A 15,985-nucleotide genomic window follows, 5' to 3' on the forward strand; every position below is an offset into this window, starting at 1 on the left:
CTCATGTCCATTGAGTTGATGAAGCCATCCAACCATCTCATCCTCTGTCATCCCCTTCTCCTGCCTTCAATCTTTCCCAGTATCAGGGTCTTTTCCCTGATGAGTTGGCTCTTCACATCAGGTGGCCGAAGTATTGGAGCTTCAGCTTCAGCATCACTCCTTCCAATGAATATTCAAGGTTGATTTCCTTTAGGGCTTACTGGTTTGATCTCCTTGCTGTCCAAGAGACTCTCAAGAGTCTTCTCCAGCACCACAATTCAAAAGCATCCATTCTTCAACGCTCAACCTTCTTTATGGTCCAACTCTCACCTCCGTACATGACTACTGGAAAAACCATAGCTTTGACTATACAGATCTTTGTCTGCAAGTTGATGTCTCCGCTTTTTAATATGCTGTCTAGGTTTGTCATAGCTTTTCTTCCAAAGAGCAAACGTCTTTTAATTGCAAGGCTGCAGTCACCGTCCACAGTGACTTTGGAGCCCAAGAAAACAAAGTTTGTCACCCAACTCCACCCCATTCATCCTGGCTGAGGGCCTTAATGTCAGACGCCCAGACTCTGGCCCGTCTTCTCAGTAGTGTCCTGCAGGACAGGCTCTCCCCTCTGCCAGCCACCTGCATTCTGCAGCCAGGTCATGTCCATGCTCCTGGTCTGGTCTCTTCAGAGTCTGCTTTTGCTTGCCTATCCACCCTGTTTCTGCTTCCTTTTCAACTTTTAAAGTATGCACTAAAGCATCATATATATGTCACATTCCCTGGTAGTTCAAACGGTAAAGAATCTTCCTGCAATGCGGGAGACCCTGGTTCAATCCCTGGGTCAGGAAGATCCCCTGGAAAAAGAAATAGCTACCCACTCCAGTATTCTTGCCTGGAGAATTCCACAGACAGAGCCTAGCGGGCCCTAGTCCATGGGGTCGCAAAGAGTAGGACACAACTGAATGGCTAACACAAAGCATGATATACAGGCAGAAAACTGCACAAACCAAGTCAATTTTGGATGACTTCACCAAGAGAGCACACCCGTGTAGCGGGCACCCAGATCTACAAACAGGAACTACCAGGATCCCAGAAACCCTCCAGTCAGGATCTCTTGCACCAAGGGTAATTGCTAGCCTGATTTCTTACAGGTCTTTTAGACTGGCCTGCTTCTACACTTTATACAAATGGGATTATACACTACAAACCCTTTTGCTTCTGGCTTCTTTGATTCAATATTAAGTTTGTGAGCTTTTATATGTTTTTGCATGTGGTGGCTGTCCCTTCTTCTAAATGTTGGCTCTCTTCCAGTCTCTTCCTCCTTTTAATCTCTTTCCAGAGCCTCCAGGTAGTTAGTTGTTCTTCATATTTTGTCCAAAGTTCATAATTGTTATCTCTAGGGGGTTGGTCTGATAGGAGCTACCTTGACATTACTGGAAATACAATAGAATCTCTCCTCTTTAATATTTTTTCTTTTTTCCTTTCTTTAGGATTACTGATTTTGCCTTTCTTCTCTCACTCCTTCCCCCCCTTTTCTATTTGTATGAAATTTACATATTCTATGTCTATTCCTTACAATTACTCTAGCCATTTTAATGTGCATACTTTAAATAGAAAAATCCAAAATTATACTCCAAAATATCCAAAATATAACAGATAATACTGTTATCTGCAATCCTCTTTCAGAAAAATCAAGAAACAAGAGACAGCAGAAGAGTTTAACACTAATCAGCCAACTTACATACCATTGTTATCTTTTATTTTAGTCCTATTCTGATGTTTAAATCCTACCAATTAGAAGTATTGGTAGCTGAAGCTGAAGCTACAGCTTCAGCTTGTATTGTATTGTAGCTGAAGTTCCAATACTTTGGCCACCTGATACAAAGAGTCAACTCATTGGAAAAGATCCTGATACTGGGAAAGATCGAGAGCAAAAGAAGAAGGGGATGGTAGAGGATGAGATGGTGAGACAGCATCACCGACTTAATGTACATGAATTTGAGCAAACTCCAGGAGATAGTGAAGGACAAAGGAGCCTGGCATGCTGCAGTCCATGGGGTCACAAAGAGTCGGACATGACTTAGCAATTGAAAAACAGCAGCAATTAGATATCATGGTTTTATGCAATCGATGTTTAGATTTAACCACTGTGTGTGCATGTGTGCTAAGTTACTTCAGTCAAGTCTGACTCTTCTCAACCCTATAGACTATAGCCCTCCAGGCTCCTCTGTCCATGGATTCTCCAGGCAAGAAGACTGGAGTGGGTTACTGTGCCCTCCTCCAGAGGATCTTCCCGACACAGGGATCGAAAGGAGGTCTCTCACATCTCCTGCCTTGGCAGGTGTTCTTTACCACTAATGCCACCTGGGAATCTTCAGATTTAACCACTACTCCACAAATATTTTGTCTGATCATGTAAGCAGCAGGACTCTATCGGGCCTTCCTGGGACAGAACCATCCCCTCCTTTTCCTTCACCTGTCTCTTGTTTTTTTCCTTCACCTGTGTCTTTAGCCTCCTAGGCCTACGCAAGTTCCAAATAATAAATTTAATTATAGAAATGAGAAAGTGCAGAAGCAAAGGAAAAGTCAAGCAAGACAAAATAATAAGTTTAGCCATTAAACAAAGGGCTTCCCAAGTGGCACAGTGGTAAAGAATCTGCCTGCCAATGCAAGAGACACAGAGACTAGGGTTCAATCCCTGGGTCAGGAAGATCTCCTGGAAGAGGAAATGGCAACCTACTCCAGTATTCTTGCCTGGAAAAATCCCATGGACAGAGGAACCTGGTGGGCTACAATCCAAGGAGTCGCAAAGAGTCAGACATGACTGAATGACTGAGCACATTAAACAAAGTCAAGGACCTTTCATTCCTCCTCAAGGGCTATGGATAATATCCTGTCCCATGTCCTTGGAGCTGTTTTGCAGAGAATGAAACCTCCACCAGGTGGAAGAAGTTAACTGTGTGCTGTCCACAAGCATGTAGACCCCAGACTGCTTGGAACCAGAAGGTTGATGATGTTGACCCCCAACTACCTCACCATCAACCAATCGGAAGAATGTCTACCAGCTGACCACACACCCCACCATCTGCCGCCCTCACCCTGTCTTTAAAATCCTTTCCCTAAAGCCATTGGGGAGTTTGGGTCTTTTAAGCACTAACTGCCTAAAGTCCTTGCTCGGTGCCAGGTAACAGACACTGCACTTTCCTTCACCGCAACCCAGTGTCAGGAGATTGGCTTTACTGCACACAAGGGGGCGAGCGGACCCAAGTTTGATTCAATAGTGATCATTTTTTAAAATTTAATCTCAGATATTCCATCTGGGATCAATTTCCTTCTGCCTGAAGAATGAAAAGTGAAAGTTTTAGTCACTCAGTCGTGTCCAAGTCTTTGTGAGACTGCCAGGCTCCTCTGCCCATGGAATTCTCCAGGCAAGAATATAGGAATACTAGAGCCATTCCTGAAAGACCTGAAGAATAGCCCTAATAAATTCAATAAGAATTTATTAGTGATGGGACTTCCCTGGTGGTCCTGGGGTTGAGAGTCAGCCTGCCATGCAGGGGACTCAGGTTTGATCTCTGGTCCAAGAGTATGAGCCCCTGCACACCAACTACAGAGCCTGCGCTCTAGAGCCCAGGAAGTGCAACTGCTGAGCCCAGGAGCTGCAGCCACTGAAACCCGTGTGCCCTAGAGCCCCTGCTCAGCTACAAGAGAATAGAAGAGAAGCCCGTGCACCCCGACAAAGAGTAGCCCTCACTTACTGTAATTAGAGAAAGCCCACATGCAGCAATGAAGACCCAGCAGAGCCAAAAATAAAATAAACAAGTAAAAATTTTAGAAAACAATTTATTAGTGATAAACTCTTCTAGTTTTTGTTTACAAAAAATATTTCATCCTCATTCTTGAAAATATTGTCACTGCATGCAGGATTCCAGGGTGTCTGTTATTCTGTTTTAGCACATCAGAGTGAATCTCCCACTGCCTCTGGCTCCCACTGGAAATTATTCCACTGGAATCATTTCCCAGTCTCATCTCCTACCATTTCCTCCTACAGTTTCTGCATTAGCAACACAGCGGTTCCCCCAAACTCACAGTAACGTTTCTTACCTTTTTGCCTTTTCTCAGGCTGTTGCTTCCATCCAGAGTGCTTTCTTCCTCCCTTTCATCCCCATTCCATCTGCATGACTTCTACTTATCTGTCAAAAGCCAGTGGTACCTTCTCTAGGAAGTCCTCCTTGGGCCCCTCCCCACAGCTCAGGACTTTCTCTCTGCTCTTGCAGCATAGATCAGAACTGTATTATAGTGTGCTACAAATCTCTGGAAACTTGTTTCCCTCTCTGCACTGAGAATGCTTTAAGAACAGAGACCACATCTTATGTATCTTTGCACACCAGGTACCTGAGGCCTGGCCCATATGTGGTACCAAATATACTTGGCAAGTATTTCAATACTTCAGTAAGTATTTCCTGAAGAAATGTTTTACTCTCACTTTGTCCTCCCAAACCTCACTCTTGCCCTGTTCTTTAACACTTAATCTGTTCTCTGCCACCTCCTCTCCACTGGGGTTCTGCCTCTGATAATATGGCTGAGTTGAAAGTCTTGTCCTCGATCTTCATTCTCTGCCTTCCCTAGAGCATCTGCTTTATGATGCTCAAACTTAGGAATCCTCCTTCCTTGCTCTCTGGAGCACTTCACTCTGCTGGTTCTCTCCCTGCCCCAGATTCTTTTTCTCTCGTGTCCCTTTCAGTGTTCCCATCCTCCCCCTACCCACCCCCACACCCAGCACCTTACTTTTGTGTCCCTTGGGATTCTAGGCTTGGGTCTCCCCTCTCTCACTTGGGACCTTATCCATACTCCTTCCTTTAATTATGGTATCCATGTTTGTGACTCCTGGCTCAGTCAGGGTCCATCCTGGAAAACAAGAAACCACACTATGTATTTAAAACAGAGGTAATGTTTAAAACAGAAGAAGCAGGGTCTTCCCTGGTGGTCCAGTGGTTAAGACTCCTGCTTCCTCTCCAGGAGACATAGGTTCGATCCCTGGGTGGAGAACTAATTTTGCATGCCTCTTGGCCAAAAAATAATTTTAAAAAGAAAACAGTTTCGTGGTGATAGCTGAGGAGCCAAATGAGCAGGAGGCAGGGATGCCAGAGTGGGCGTAGGAGCCATTCATTGCTAGACATGTTCCCTTAAGCAGAGGGAAAGGGATGACAAGACAGACTGTCTCTCCCTTCTCCCACCCGCCTACTGAAACGGAGCAGGACCTTATGGCTCCTGCCCCCAACCCCCACCATGTTCTCTGTCTGCCCTTTGTCTGTGCAAAACTTTAGTCAGAGAATAAGTTTAATCAGAGAAGTGAGAAATGCTGAAACAAAGGAAAACAGTCAAAGGAGACAAAATAACAATAATGTAGTCATTAAGCATATGACTTATGAGCCCAAGAATTTCAGTTCTTTCTCAAAGGCTATAGATAATATTCTGAGCCATATCCTGTGAGCTGTCTTATAGATACCAGAACACCAGGCAGAGAAGTTAATTATATGATGACCAGACTGTCCCCAGGCCTGGAGCTGCCACAATTCTGAGAACTGATGCAAAGAAATGGGAACAAGTGCACCCCTGAACTGAAGATAAACTGTACCTAAGACAACCAAGATGATGCGATGATGGTAGTCAGATGACCAATTTGAAGATGAGTGTTAGAGATGACTGTACTGTTTCTGCATGTAACCCCCTCCCCCAACTCTGTCTATAAAAGCTCTCCCCCGCTGCTTGTCAGGGGGTGAGTTGGCCTTTGGATAGTTGTCTGCCACCCTCCCCGCCCCTAGTTGCCGGCATCTGAAATAAACAAACTTTCCTTTCCACCAACCTGGCCTGTTTACTGTCTTTTGAGTGGTGAGCAGCCGGACCCCTCAGTGCACACCTTTGGTAACACTACTCCTGCCAGTACCACCCCTTGGCTGACGCAGCTGGAAGGCAGACAAGGGGGCAGGGTTGAACTCAGTGCAGGGCCAGGGAAGAGCCAGGAGTGGATCTACAGACACCCTGGGCTGAGACTAACATAGCCCCATCCCTGGGCTTCCCGCCCCAGCTTGTTCACCATCTACATACCGGATGTGACTCATCATGTCTTGAATCTTCTTCCCACAAAACACGTTCCTCCTCCCAGCTTTCTTATTTCTATCAGTGGTCCCTGATTCTCCAAGAGACAGGCTGAAACCTTCCAGCAAAGCCTCTGCCTCCTCCCTCCCTCTCCTCCTTCCTCCACGTGGTGTCAGTTTTCAGGTCCAAAAGATTCTTTGATGAAAATACGCACAGATCCTCCCCTTTCCTCACACCCAATTCAGATCTCCTCTTTTGCTTGTTTTTTGTATGTGTGTGTGGCATGTGGGCTTTCTCTAGTTGTGGCACACAGGTGTACTTGCCCCACGGCATGTGGGAGTTTAGTACCCACACCAGGAATCAAACCTCTGTCCCCTGCACTGGGAGGTGGATTCGCAACCACTGGACCACCAGGGAAGTCCCTGTCTGGCTTCTAACAAGAGCTTCTTCGCTGGGTTCCCTACTTCCGTTAACCTTTTCCTGATTCATGCTACACCACAGCCTGCCATCACCAGTGAATCAAAGATGGCTTTTTCTGCCCTGCAGCCTTATTGCCCCACCACAGGCTCACTCAAACCTCATGACTTAACAGCCTCCCCCCAGTTCCCCTAGGATGTCCTGTGCTCCCTCCTTCTGAGCCTTGGGTCATCCTGCTGGTTATCTGGAATGCCACTTGCTCTTTGCCTCTCCCCCAGTGGAAACCCCACCCAACCATGCAGCTCCACACTGATGTAAATCTTCGGGAATGAAATCTTAACAGCAGATTCCAAAAGCCTTAAAAATGTGCAATTCTACTTCTGAGAATCAGGCCTAGAACACCATCAGGAATATGGCCAGAGAGGCTCATTGGAGCATTTGCTTATTAACAAAAGACTGTAAACAATCCAGGTATCCAACATGGAAGGTAATGGTTCCATAAACTAGGGAAACAGCCATTGAATGAGATTTTATGCATCTATTAAAAGGGAAAATTGGGGGACTTCCCTGATAGTCCAGTGGCCAAGACCCTGAACTCCCAATCTTGGCAGGCCAGCTTTGATCCCTAGTCAAGGATCTAGATCCCACATGCCTAAAAGAAGACAGGAATCCTGCAGGCCACCAGTAAGACCCAGTGCAACCAAATAAATAAATTGGTTTTTTTTTTTTTAATGATAAATGTAATCATATAGGGAAATGCTCATATTATATATGTGGGGAAAAATCAGATTACAAACTCATATTTTATAAACTATGTACACACATGTACAACAACACATCATCTTTATCAAGCACTTGGTTGGTACCAGGTACTGTCCCGAGTGATTTGCATGTGTTTATTCATTTAACCCATACGACAACCCTACAAGGTAATAAATGAGGAAACTGAGATACAGAAAGGTGAAGTGACTGCCCCAGGTCACACAGCTAGTGGGTGTCAGAAGGAAGTACAGGCAGCCCAGAGCCTGTGCACTGAGCTGTGCCATCTCCCACGAGCCGTGGAACTCCAGCCTTCTTTAAACAGGCAAATTTAAATATTCTGCGGCAGATGATACTACCTTAAAACCGAACAAGTACGATAAATGTTGGGATGTGATACGGAACAGTATCACAAGACAATTCCTTTTTTTTGTTCCCTTGTTTTTTAATTTTGTTTTACAAGAGAATTCTTTTTGAAGGTTGTTTTTTGGTTTTAAAGCTTATATACTACATATGCCTGGAAAAAATCTAGAACAATATCCATCACAACTTTAACAATAACTTTCCCAGGATGGCAGTATTATTGTTGTTTCTTTCTCTTTTTTACTACCTTTAGTTTTTCTTCAAAATCTACAATATGTATATATTATTAGTTTACTAGTGTTTGGTTTTAAAAACAATATATGATCCAATTAGGGCAGCAGCTGTGCCATACTGATGTCTCTATCCCCAATATCTAACACAGTAAGTGGCACAGAGTAGGTGCTCAGTAAAAGTGAACTGAATGTCCTTTAACGTTATAGATCCTGCCTCCTGGACAGTCACCCTCTAAAGGGATTTCAGGACAATGTGAGTCCACAGAGTCCAAGGATATGAAATGACAGCGGGCAATTTTCACAGGAAAGAGGCCTCTAAGTACAGGAAATCATTTCAACGCTGCATTCTTAGGAATCGGTAACCACTTTTCTCTTGGAAACTAAGCATTTTGAGTGATTTATTACAAATTTACAATGATAGTTGTGAACACCAGTTGGCTTTTCTTTTCTTTTTTGGCGTGAGGAAAGAGTCTGTTGATTGCCTTGCTGCTCAAAATAAAATAAAAAGGGGAAATAAAAGCTAACCCTTGCCATGGCAGGTAGAATAATGGCCCCCCAAAGACAGCCACATCTTAATCCCTGGAACCCGTGACCTTACTTTATATGCAAAAGGAATTAAGATTACAGATGGAATTAAGATTTTAACTAGCCAACCTTAAAGTGGAGAGATGATCCTGGATTATCCGGGTGGGCCTAATTTAACCATAAAGGTCCTAAGTGGAAGAGGGAGGCAGAAGAAAGTAAGACTGAGAGATGCTAATATGCCCAACCTTGCTGGCTGTGGAAATACAGGAATAAGGCTAAGAACCAAGGATGCAGGCCAGCTCTAGAAACTGGAAAAGACCAGGGAACAGATTCTCCCCTAGGGCCTCAGAAAGAAACTCAGCCACACCTTATGTTGATTTTGGCCTAGAGGGACTGGAAGATTAAAAATGTGCTCTTTAAGCCACTAAACACATCCACCAAAAAAAGCCAAAATTCTGGTAATAAATGTGCACTAAAAAAGTCTTGAATTGAATGAAAGCAACCAGTTAAAACTGCTTGCTGAAACTATTTTTAAAGAAAGAATGATCACTTCTTTTAGGGGAAATTTCTCCCTAAGAAATCCTATCCAACCTTCAGTCAGTAAATTCAGTCACTCAGTCATGTCTGACTCTTTGCAACCCCAAGGACTGCAGCACACCGGGCCTCCCTGTCCATCACCAACACTCAGAGTTTACTCAAACTCATGTTCATTGAGTCGGTGATGCCATCTAACCATCTCATCCTCTGTTGTCCCCTTCTCCTCCTGCCTTCAATCTTTCCCAGCATCAGGGTCTTTTGAAATGAGTCAGTTCTCGTCAAAGAACTGGCCAAAATATTGAAGTTTCAGCTTCAGCATCAGTCCTTCCAATGAATATTCAGGACTGATTTCCTTTAGGATGGACTGGATGGATCTCCTTGCAGTCCAAGGGACTCTCAAGAGTCTTCTCCAACACCACAGTTCAAAAGCATCAATTCTTCAGCCCTCAGCTTTCTTTATAGTCAAACTCCCACATCTCACTTAAAGGACGCTTACTTCTTGGAAGAAAAGTTATGACTGACCTAGATAGCCTATTAAAAAGCAGAGACATTACTTGGGCAACAAAGGTCTGTCTAGTCAAGGCTGTGGTTTTTCCAGTAGTCAAGTATGGATATAAGAGTTGGACCCAAACTTCAAGGTCCAGGTCAAATTCCACCTCCCCCAGGAAGCCTCCCAGATGCCTTAGCCTTGGTCATTTCTTCTCCCACGGCCTTAACACTGCGCCCAGATTCTATGCCTCAGAGGAATCCATGTCATATTCTCCCTGTGGTTCAGGGGCCCCAACTGGTGAGTGTTGATTGTTTAGGAACACTCAGTCATCTTTCCTCACCGAGGTACCTCTAGGCTGTATATCCCCACTCCCTCTCTCAGGGCACAGTGGGAAGAACTCCCTGCCGCACCAGCTCTAAAGATCACTGTTCCATATCTGAAACGTGGGTGCTTCCTCATGACCTCCATTTCTATCCTTACCATATAGGAGGAAGGTATAGCAGATATGATAGGGAAGACATGCCCCGAGAAAGAGAACTGGGCATGACTGTCTTGACATAAGAGAAGCCATTTTGTGACCTAAGCCTGGCCACAATGCTTGTCCTTGAACAGGTCTCAGTAATCAACGATCTTACGGGAAGTAAAGGAGTGTAGGAACAAAGGAAAAGCCCTCAAGAAACAATAGTTCAGATAAAACAGAGTCCTAGTTCTTCCTCAAGGGGTATGTGTAAACAATCTGACAGGGAGTTCTGCCAGAACTAAGGCTTCCACCCAGGTGGAGGATGGGATGATGTTGACCTTCCCTTATCTTCAAGGTTTCAAACGACTAAAACTTAGATTCTGTCATCATTAGCCCCAATTCTATGCAGAATTTTCCTCTGTGCAAGCCCCCTTCATGAACATACCTGTATCCTTTCTTACATGCTACAAATAATAAATCCTTCCTTCTCTGAATTTTTGGCTTGGTTGTGTCTTTTGACTTGGCACTGATGAGAGGTGAAGCCAGTTTTCCTGTAAGGGGCCAGGTAAATGAAGTAACCCAGGAAAGAGAGGCTGGGCCTGGGTGGACCTGTGTGGTTCTGAGTGGAATGGACTGGGAGGTCATGTGGCTCTGTGGTAGGGAATGGGAGGATGGGAGGTGTGGAGGGTTGCTGAATCTGGATGGCCCCAGGGCTAGGGACAGGAGGGGATCCCTCCAGCCACTCCTCAATAGCAGCTTCCAGAATTATTCTCCAAAATGTGAAGCTGAGCCTGTCTCTCTCCTGCTTATCCCACAGACAAACCCTCCTGGTTGGAGTCAAGCTCTTTATCAGGGTGACCCAGCCCTGCTAGCCTCTCCAGCCTTCTCTCCCAAGCATCCCTGTCTCCCACCCGGCGGGGTCCAGTCCCGCTGCACAGCTGCCTTCCCAAGCAAGTCCTTCTCCCACATGTTCTGCTCCCTCCACACACACTGCCCCCTCATCTAGAACATTCTTCCCTAGTCCTGGCGGCTCCCCTGAAAGCCACGTGGTCCACCCAGGAGGCTGGGACTCCTCCCCTGTGCTCCCAGTTCCTTTGTGCCTCTTGATCCATCAGGCTCAACCTCACAGGCCCTGCTATTGCTTATCTTTTATTTTACAGGCTGTAAGCTCACTCCCACAGCATCAACTCTAGAATGGTGGCTCCACCTAAGAGATGCTGGAGCCCCTGACAACCCCCATGTTCTCCTCTCCTACCGTATGTCACGGGGGGCTGATGGGTCCCCAGAGCTAGCATGGTACCAGGCACAGAGTGGGGCTTAGTACCATCATAAATTATCTGTCTCATGAGGAGTGTCGTAGGCAATGGGGTTCTTTGTGGCCTAGAGACCAACCCAGAGCTCTTCCTCCTGCCAAAAGTCAGAGCTGAATAAAGTCCCTCTTCCTCAAAGACAGCCTGCAGAGGCCACAGAGCCGAGAGAGGCAGCTAAGCTAAGTGCCTCAGAATCCACCAGCATCCTTCCCGGGGGTGGACAATACACAGTCTGCTGAGCAGAAAGACCCAGGCTCATAACCCAGCTCTGCTGCTAATAGACTCCCGCTCCCTTATCTGAAATGCGGAAGTGATGCTTCCTTCAGAAGAGTATCCCAAAGACTAAATCAGCATACAACTCTAAAGCTGATGGCAAGCAGCACCCTGTGGGACTTACAGGAACGGAGGCCTTTATGTCCATCCTTTCTTATAGGCCAGACCCAGGCTCCATGACCTTCTCTTGGTTCCAACTGTCAGAACAGTTGCCAATTAAGGAAGGAACAGCAACAAAACCACCTAAGGCAAGATTAAAGGGACCATAGAAGCTTATCAAGATAAGGAGACTGGATCACCTAAGACCTTTTCTCAGTAGTATCCGACTCCTTGTGACCCCATGAACTGCAAAACACCAGGCTTCCCTGTCCTTCACCATCACCGTGTCCACTGAGTCGGTTATGCCATCCAACCGTCTCATCCTCTGTCGTCCCCGTCTCCTCCTGCCCTCAATCTTTCTCAACATTAGGGTCTTTTCCAATGAGTCAGCTCTTCGCATCAGGTGACCAAAGTACTGGGGCTTCAGCTTCAGCATCAGTCCTTCCAATGAATATTCAGGGTTGATTTCCTTTAGGATTGACTGGTTTGATCTCCTTGCTGTCTAAGAGACTCTCAGGAGTCTTCTTCAGCACCACAGTTTGAAAGCATCGATTCTTCCGTGCTCACCTTTCTTTATGGTCCTGCTCTCACACCCGTACGTGACTACTAGAAATACTGTAGCTTTGACTATATGGACCTTTGTCCTGCATACACCCTAATCTTGCCAGCAACCTCACCCTTTTGAAACTTTGCAGAAGAAGAAATGAAGACTGTTACTGCGTTGATCCTTATCACATACCCCTGCCTGACTATGTAACCTCTCTTGACTCATCAGGGACGGGGACACAGTTCTTGAGGCCCTAGCCTCAAGATCCCCTTTTGCCAGGCAAAGTAGTAAAGCCACTCTTTCCTTCTCCTCAGTAATTCTGTCTCTATATTTTTGTTTGGCATGGTGCACAGAGAGCCAAGATTTTGGCAAAAAGTGAGGGCTGTTCATACATGGAGAGCCTAGTCAATTGTAAGAGCTGATTTCTAGATTTTTCTTTCAAAAAAGAGATTTGTCTAATGTTAGATATTGTAACCAAAAAAAAAGTGACCATCTCACTGTAAACGGAGTGTGGACACTGCCCTCTCCAACATCACCCTTACTCTTACTGTCAAGTCTGGCAGTGCCTTGCTGTCTTTATGGGCCTCCATCTCCAGGCACAGATGACCACCCCTTTCTCCTCTAAGCAACCCTTCTATTGGCTTCCTGGGTCCTCCCCATCTCTTGCGGTTCTATCCCACAGCACTTACCTGATTTCCTTTCCCCCACCATCCCTGAAGTCTGTGGTCCCCAAAGTCTGCCTCCACCCCCTTCTCTCTTTGCCTTGAGCAGGAAATGATGCTCACAGCTTTGTATTTTGTCCGAGAGTCCTAGACCTCTACATCCGATTCCTTCCTCAGCAGCTCTTAAGAGATGATCCAGAGGAGGCCTGAACAAAATTCCCCCCTGAGCTTCTCCTTACTTCCCAGATTCCCTGAATCTGCCTACCTGGGCATCCTTCTAGTCACTCCTACACACACACACACACACTAGAGTAACCAGGGGCTCTACTGGATTTCTCTGTGCACCTCTGTAAGTCCCAAACCCCATGCACATGACAGGTGATTCTTGGACAGATTTAAATTCCAGGGTCCCTGAAATAGGGACAATCTCTAACTGCCTTTCTATACCAGGGACCGTAGGACACCCTCTGTGCCAGGCAGTGACTCAGTCCCTCCCCTATGGACTCAGGAGTGGCCTGCAGCAACCCAGGCCAGCATGCCAGTCCTATCAATTTCAATCCCAGGTAGATAATCTATCTGGGATGGAAGGAAAATTCATGTTCCTTGGGCACATCTAATCTGTTCCTGTCACTCACCCTTGCCTGAACTTCGTGACTCTCTGGAATAGGGCAGAAAGAAGGAAGGACCAACTAGGTGCCTCCTTGTATGCAGGGGAAGAAAACCTCCAGGTCTTCAGGAAAGCAAGGTCAAGCTCAGTCCAGATCCCTAGTCCCCCAACTCTCAGGCTGGAGCAGACAGGCAGCAGGCGAGAGCAGTGGTGGGCTCCATCTAACATCTGCTGCTGTCTGTTACTGTGCTCAAAGGTCATTTTGGAGGTGGCAGGATTTTCTGCTTGACCTGTTAAGATCCTGGGGGAGAGAGAGGAGGAGGAGCACAGGAAGGTAGGCGGGGCCTCCAAAGCTGTCTTTGGGACATTCCAGGCCTGCAGGAGCTGTCCTGCCAGGGAAAGAATTAGGTGCTGCTAAGCCTCCTACCTCCCACCTGATCCCAGCTCTCAGAGCCTTAGGAGACACTACCCTTCAAGGGGTATTCTCCCCAGAGGGTCATCATGGCCAACAAGAAGGGGTGCTGGAAGTGGGCTATTGTCGGCGGTGTCAGTGCGGCTGTGGTATTCGCCATCGCGATGGTCCTGGGCTTCTCGCTGCAGAAGGACACAATCTTGCCAGGTAGGAGCACCCAGTCATGCCATCTGCTTGGCTTCCTCCATCCCTCACTCTTTGCCCCCATAAGGTTCTGTTCCCATCGACAGACCTGATGGCCTCCGCTCTCCTCCCTGTTGTTGTTCAGTTGCTAAGTCGTGTCCAGCTTTTTGTGACCCCATGGACTGTAGCACGCCAGGCTTCCTGTCCTTCACCACCACCATGTCCATTGAGTCGGTAATGCCATCCAACCGTCTCATCCTCTGTTGCCCCCTTCTCTTCCTGCCCTCAACCTTTCCCAGCATCAGAGTCTTTTCTAGTGAGTCGGCTCTTCTCATCAGGTGGCCAAAATATTGGCGTTTCAGCTTCAGCATCAGTCCTTCCAATGAGTATTCAAGGTCGGTTTCCTTCAGGATTGACTTATCCTCCATCCACAACTCTACTTGCCCCACCAAGATTTGATCTCCAATAAACAGTCTCGTTAGCTTTGTTTCCCTTCCTCTTTACCAGGCTTCAGCTATCCTTCCATGCTCCTGGATGAACACTTATTATTGGAGGGCCATGCAGGCATCACACTCAGTGGACTGAGCTGAACTTACCCTCACACCCCTGCACCCTCTCCTGCTGAAGGGCCTTCCATCCACATGGGGACCTCCTTCTGTCTCATGCCTGTATCTTCAGTCCTGTGCCTCGAGGCTTCTTTCTTCCCATCCTCTATCTCCATTCCCTGCTCACCCTAACCTCTCAGCTCCCCCTCTCCTGCTGCACCCCTGCCTCAGCCCACCCCTTCCCACACAATCTCAGCCACCAGCTTGCTCTCGCCAATCCATGCTCGCCCTGCCACTAAGGAGCACTTTCTAAACACAAACTTGTTTGCTATCTCCAGCACATACCCCATTTTTTTTTTTTTTTGCCGGCGCCCAGGGAATACCAGACCACCTTACCTGCCTCCTGAGAAATCTGGATGCAGGTCAAGTAGCAACAGTTAGAACTGGACATGGAAAAACAAATAGACTGGTTCCAAATTGGAAAAAGATTACATCAAGGCTGTATGTTGTCACTGTGCTTATTTAACTTATATGCAGAGTACATCTTGTGAAATGCCAGGCTGGATGAAGCACAAGCTGGAATCAAGATTGCTGGGAGAAATATCAATAACCTCAGACACACAGATGACACCATCCTTATAGCAGAAAGCAAAGAAGAACTAAGGAGCCTCTTGGTGAAAGTGAAAGAGGAGAGTGAAAAAGTTGGCTTAAAACTCAACATTCAGAAAACGAAGATCATGGCATCTGGTCCCATCACTTCATGGCAAATAGATGGGGAAAGAGTGGCTGACTTTATTTTTGGTGGCTCCAAAATCACTGCAGATGGTGACTGCAGCCATAAAACTAAAAAATGCTTGCTCCTTGGATGAAAAGCTATGACCAACCTAGACAGCATATTAAAAAGTAGAGACATTACTTTGCCAACAAAGGTCCACCTAGTCAATGCTATGGTTTTTCCAGTAGTCATGTATGGATGTGAGAGTTAGACCATAAAGAAAGCTGAGTGCAGAAGAATTGATGCTTTTGAACTGTGGTGTTGGAGAAGATTCTTGAGAGTCCCTTGGACTGCAAGGAGATCAAACCAATCAATCCTAAAACTCCAATACTTTGGCCACCTGATGTGAAGAACGACTCATTTTAAAAGACCCTGATGCTGGGAAAGATTGAAGGCAGGAGGAGAAGGGGACGACAGAGGATAAGATGGTGGGATGGCATCACCGACTCAATGGACATGAGTTTGAGCAAGTTCCGGGAGTTGGTGATGGACAAGGAAGCCTAGCATGCTGCAGTCTATGGGGTCTCAAAGAGTCAGACACGTCTGAGTGACTGACTGAACTGAGGGTCATTTACAGCTGGATCACAGGCCTCTTTTCCAATCTTGTCCTATCTCATTTCTCTGTATCTGTACCAGAGCAATGGCCATTCTTTTATGCAACCACACATTTCCTATGACCATACCTTTGCTTATACTTTTCCTCTCTGTCTGGAATA

This window comes from Bos javanicus, chromosome 3 (genome assembly GCF_032452875.1).
Source record: "Bos javanicus breed banteng chromosome 3, ARS-OSU_banteng_1.0, whole genome shotgun sequence".
In the NCBI taxonomy this organism is placed as follows: domain Eukaryota; kingdom Metazoa; phylum Chordata; class Mammalia; order Artiodactyla; family Bovidae; genus Bos; species Bos javanicus.